The sequence below is a fragment of the Saccopteryx bilineata genome, chromosome 6, assembly GCF_036850765.1.
Source record: "Saccopteryx bilineata isolate mSacBil1 chromosome 6, mSacBil1_pri_phased_curated, whole genome shotgun sequence".
NCBI lineage: Eukaryota > Metazoa > Chordata > Mammalia > Chiroptera > Emballonuridae > Saccopteryx > Saccopteryx bilineata.
Window position 1 is genome coordinate 120,027,062 of NC_089495.1, and position 5,435 is coordinate 120,032,496.

The 5,435-nt window shown below is 45.9% G+C and overlaps 1 protein-coding gene across 2 annotated transcripts in view; it reads left to right on the forward strand.

Moving 5' to 3' along the window:
• The window catches only part of FREM2 (FRAS1 related extracellular matrix 2), a 255,480-nt gene that overhangs the window by 223,546 nt on the left and 26,499 nt on the right, over positions 1-5,435 (forward strand). The gene's annotated exons all lie outside the window — the stretch shown is intronic.

Sequence of the window (5,435 nt, forward strand, 5' to 3'; positions counted from 1 at the left end):
TACAAGGGTAGCTTCTTATAGCCACTAAAGAATAATCTCCCAAAAGGGCAAAATACTCAAAAGAAGGTAGAGTGAAGGAAAAAGAAGTTCTGGGTCAAGGTTCTCCCAGCACTTCCAAGACTGGAGAAGAGGGGGAGAAATGTCTACACCTGTTACATCTGGCAAACAGGTAGCAGAAGTTTGTTCTCAGCAACCCAAGGGTACGGCCCAGTCTTCATCACAGAAGAAAAGAAGAAAGATTGGTGTGGTAGGAAGTATCTAAGCTGTTAAGGATGAAGCCTGCCCTTCAGGGGCTTGGAGAAGGGACCAAAGGGGGGGGGAATTCATGATCCAGCTCCATCAGGATAGGAACATGGCAGATAAGACCTCCCCTCTATGGAGCCAGTCACCCAGAAGCACCCAATTAGAAACAAAACCACCCAAACCAGAACCAGTCAGGGTGGATCTGACTAGAGGAAAAAAAATTGTCAAGCCAATCTGAACCTACACTGTACTGATCCCTCTCACCTGCCCCCCCAAACGAGCCAGTAAACTGCCCCAAAAGCAGATTGACAGTAATCTTCAAAAATCCTATTCCTGTCATGACATTTATCAGATTTTTACATCTTGAATATTTGGTAACCCATAATTCTATTGTCAGGAGAATCACGTGTGAGCTGAGAAGTGGCATTTACTATAATCCTCACTGAATAGACTAGTTGATTTATTAAAACAGCTCTAGAAAGCATATCTAGAATGAGGTTTCAAATAGCCATTTCAAATCTATCTGTGGGTGTTTGCCCTTTTTTTATTAAAGGAGTCAAAACTTTCCAGTTAACCTTGGTAGACAGCACCCGTGTCGCAGTGTATAGAAGATGACCTAATTATTGAAAACCCACCATGTGCCACACAGTGATCAGAGTTAATAATTGGGCTTATGGAGTACTTTTATTCTGGAGTCTTTCTACAGAGGAATATGTGAATTGATCCATTCCCCCTTTTAGGACATTAAGGGCGAGGCTTTGCTGGCTAAATCATAGCTTCATGTAAGGGAAGTCCAGAGAGGAAGAGGAAGGGTCAAAAGATTACCTATTCTAGTATCAGGATTGTGTTAAAAAGGGAGAGGGAGGGCCTGACCAAGCGGTGGTGGAGTAGATAGAGCATCGGACTAGAGGACTGGGATGCAGAGGATCCAGGTTCAAAACTCCAAGGTCGCCGGCTTGAGTGTGGGATCATAGACATTACTCCATGGTCCCTTGCTTAAGCCCAAAGTTTGCTGGCTTGGGCCCAAAGGTTGCTAGCTTGAAGCCCAAGGTTGCTGGCTTAAACTCATGGTCACTGGCTTAAGCCCAAGGTTGCTAGCTTGAGCAAGGGGTCACTTGGTCTGCTGTAGCCCCCCAGTCAAGGCATATATGAGAAAGCAATCAATGAACTACTAAGGAGCCACAACAAAGAACTGATGCTTCTTATCTCTCTCCCTTCCTGTCTGTCTGTTCCTATCTGTCCCTCTCTCTGACTCTCTGTCTCTGTCAAAAAAAAAAGGGGGGGAGGTATGTGGCTGGAAAGCAGATTAAGTGAGGACTACAAGAGCAGAAAGGGGGTCTTGACCTTCCCCTTACCATTTCCCATTTAGGACTCTGAAAGTAGATCACTTGTCAAGGGATACCTATTCCACTGTCAAGCCAACCAAATATCCAATACACTTAGTGAACAGTGTGTATGACAACAACCACCAGAAATTATGTGCATCCAGCAATGAAGGAGCAACACCTGGCACAACTGGGAACTTCAGACCCTGCGTCAGCACTGCTATTGTTGAAATGAGAAAGAACACCCAAAGGAAGTTATCTATTCTGGCTTAAATTTTGAAGAGGATGACTGTGGTCCTGGGACTGCATCTCAAGGAGATTGGATGCTCCCTGTCTTTATCAGAGATTGTCTTCACTTCTCCTGTTGGCCTTGCCCCCCCCCCAGCAGAAATAAACATTAGCCTTATTCTGGGTGCAGGGGTGACTGTACTTTGAATATAATCCTTGACATTTACATTCCAGAAGAACCCAGACCTTTCCTGATTCTTCTACAGTCCCTTTGTCCCCAAATATACATTATCTTCAAAGGAGCCTTCTTTACTCAGCCATTAGTAACTAATAGAATAAATAACCTGCCTGACCAGGCAGTGGTATAGTGGATAGAGCACTGAACTGAGATGCTGAGGACCAGGTTCGAAACCCTGAGGTCACTAGCTTAAGTGCAGGCTCACCAGCTTGAGTGTGAGATCATAGACATGACCCCATGGTCTCTGGTTTAAGCTCAAAGATTACTGGCTTAAGCCCAAGGTCACTGGCTTGAGCAAGGGGTCACTGACTCAGCTGGAGCCTCGGAGTCAAGGCACATATGAGAAAGAAATCAATGAACAACTAAGATGCCGCAACTATGAGTTGATGCTTCTCATCACTCTCCCTGCCTGTCTGTCTGTCGTTGTCTGTCTCTCTCTCTCACACACACACTAAAAAAAAGAAAAAGAAGGAAAAAAAAGAATAAATGAGCTATTGAGGTTTAAAAGAATGAGTGAGTCTAAGTGCTGGTGGGATGGAGTACTCTGAATCTCCTGGGTAGTATGCAGAGGACCGCTGCCACAGCCCTGGGAGGCTCTGATGGAGCTGCACACCCCCATTCCCACCCTGGGGATGTGAGTGGGCTGTGCGTTTTGAAAAAGAGCTTCCAGTGAGTGAGAAAACAAGGAACTCCAAAGAGAACCACTAGTTTAGCGTTTTCTATGCATTGACAGGAAGAATTTCATTTTTAGTGCAATCACAGAAACCAAAAGAAGAAATAATTATGAATTTCTCGAATAGGCTAGGAAGAGATCTTTGCAGTGGGCCAGCAAAAAGTGCTTGTGCAAGTAGAGCCTCCTCCTCAGGTGGCCCTCCATGCCACAGGGGCCCCGTCCCGGTCTCCGTACAATAGGACAGAGGGTCACTGCGTTAAGTGTCTACATGGTGTGACTTCATGGACTCACATCCTGGCTGAACTGTGATAAGGTTCCATCTGTCCTCAGTTCTTGTTCAAACGCAAGTATTTAGCCAACAAGGAAACAAGACATAAAGCTAGGTGGGTCTAGAAATGAGTGCTGGACTCATAGAGTCAGTATAATTTGCTAAAAGATTTAACAGAAGATCCATAAGTTGTGGGCTGTTCAAAAATCATACCAAGTATAATATGGTTGGGGAAGGGGGAAAAGAGGCTATAAAACCAAAGGTAGCGAATGGTCGCTATTTTGCGTTTATATGTAGATAATGTCTATGTATCGGCAAGATGTGTGAGGGGATTACAAGGAGACAATATGAACAGAGATAAAGATATGTGGAGGGGGCAGGGGAGTATTGTGGAGTGTGCAGAGGGGTGTGAAGTGTGTGAGGAGGGTGCGTACACCTGTGTGTGCATGCTGTGACAGTCCTGGACACAGTAGAAAGCCCAGACCTGCAGATCCTAAAAATTTGAAATTGAAGACAAAAAGGGGAATGGAAGTGCTCTATCTCTCCCCGTCCTGACTTTGAAATCAGACCTGATTTTGAATCCTAACCCAACACTCACTAGCTGAAGGACCTTGGACAAGTTACTTAGACATGGCTTTCTCATAAAGCACATTCATAAAGGGTCAAGCACAATGTAACACATAGCAGACACTCAATAAATGATAACTTAAAAAAATTATATGCCCTGCCCTGGCCAATTAGCTCAGTCAGTTAAGAGTGTATGCCTGAGGCCCTGGCCAGTTGGCTCAGCGGTAGAGCATCAGCCTAGCGTGCGGAGGACCTGGGTTCGATTCCCGGCCAGGGCACACAGAAGCGCCCATTTGCTTCTCCACCCCTCCGCCGCGCCTTCCTCTCTGTCTCTCTCTTCCACTCCCGCAGCCGAGGCTCCATTGGAGCAAAGATGGCCCGGGCGCTGGGGATGGCTCTGTGGCCTCTGCCTCAGGCGCTAGAGTGGCTCTGGTCGCAACATGGCGATGCCCAGGATGGGCAGAGCATCGCCCCCTGGTGGGCAGAGCGTCGCCCCATGGTGGGCGTGCCGGGTGGATCCCGGTCGGGCGCATGCGGGAGTCTGTCTGACTGTCTCTCCCTGTTTCCAGCTTCAGAAAAATGAAAAAAAAAAAAAAAAGAGTGTACGCCTGAAACAACAAGGTTGAGGTTTCAATCCCCAGTGAGGGCACACATTGGAAGCAACCAAAAGAAATAAAGAATGTATCACTGAGTGAAACACCAAATGCTTCCCTGCCCCCTCCCCTCTCTCTCCCTTTCTCTCTCTGTCTCTCTAAAAGTCAATAAAAATGAAGCCCTGGCTGGATAGCTCGGTTGGTTGGAGCATCATCCAGGAGAGCAGAGGTTGCCAGCTCAATGCCCTGGTCAGGGCACATACAGGAGCAGCTTGATGTTCTTGTCTCTCATTCTACCTGCCTCTTTCTCAAAATAATAATAATAATAATAATAATAATAATAATACATAATAATAATAATGATTTAGGTCCTGGACAGTTGGCTCAGTGAATAGAGCGTCAGCCTGATGTGCAGATGTTCCAAGTTCAATTCCCAGTCAGGGCACACATGAGAAGTGATCATCTGCTTCTCTTCCCCTCCCTCTCCCTCTTCTCTCTCTTCCCCTGTTGCAGCCAGTAGCTCAGCTGGTCTGAGCATAAGCCCCAAGCACTGAGAATAGTTCAGCTGATTGGAGCATCAGCCCCAGAGTGGGAGGGGTTGCCCGGTGGATCGCAGTCCGTGCATGAGGGAGTCTGTCTCTCTGTCTTCCCTCCTCTCAAAAAAGAAAAAGAAAAAAAAAAATCTGGCCATTGCTCAAAACAGACCAAGAAAGAAAATTGCACCATAACAACAAAATAATCTCTGACAAAAGAAAAATACATCACATCTACATTATATCAATATGACTTCATTATTTTTACAGGCTTACAGGGGGTGGGGTGCAGGAAATAGAGTTTACAAACAATTCTTAATTACTTGTAGCTTTTGGATTAGCAACAGAGAAAAAGTATAAAGTCCACAGGATGATGTCCCTGGTGATTTTACCAAGGAAAACTTTTATAAGTATTCTGACTTGGAAGCACATAAACTGTCTGGAGTTAGACACTCGCTGTTCCCGTCCCACCCTCTGACAAAGCTGCTGGGAGGCTGAGAATTGGCCACCATTTTTCTGCAGGGAGGCTGTGAGACAGCTGAATGCAATCTGCCCCCCTTCTGGGGGGGAATGGGGGTTGGTGGTGAATTTGCATCTGAAAGCCTGGGTGCCTGTGGGTCTCTAACATCAAAATCAATCATAATTTTTTAGTAATGTGGGGCTTTGTTGCAATCATTGGAGATTTAGAAGATAATTACTCTGGAAATAAATAGCGAAACTCCCAACACTTCTCCTTTCTGGGTTCCCCTAGGGATAGGTAGAATTCC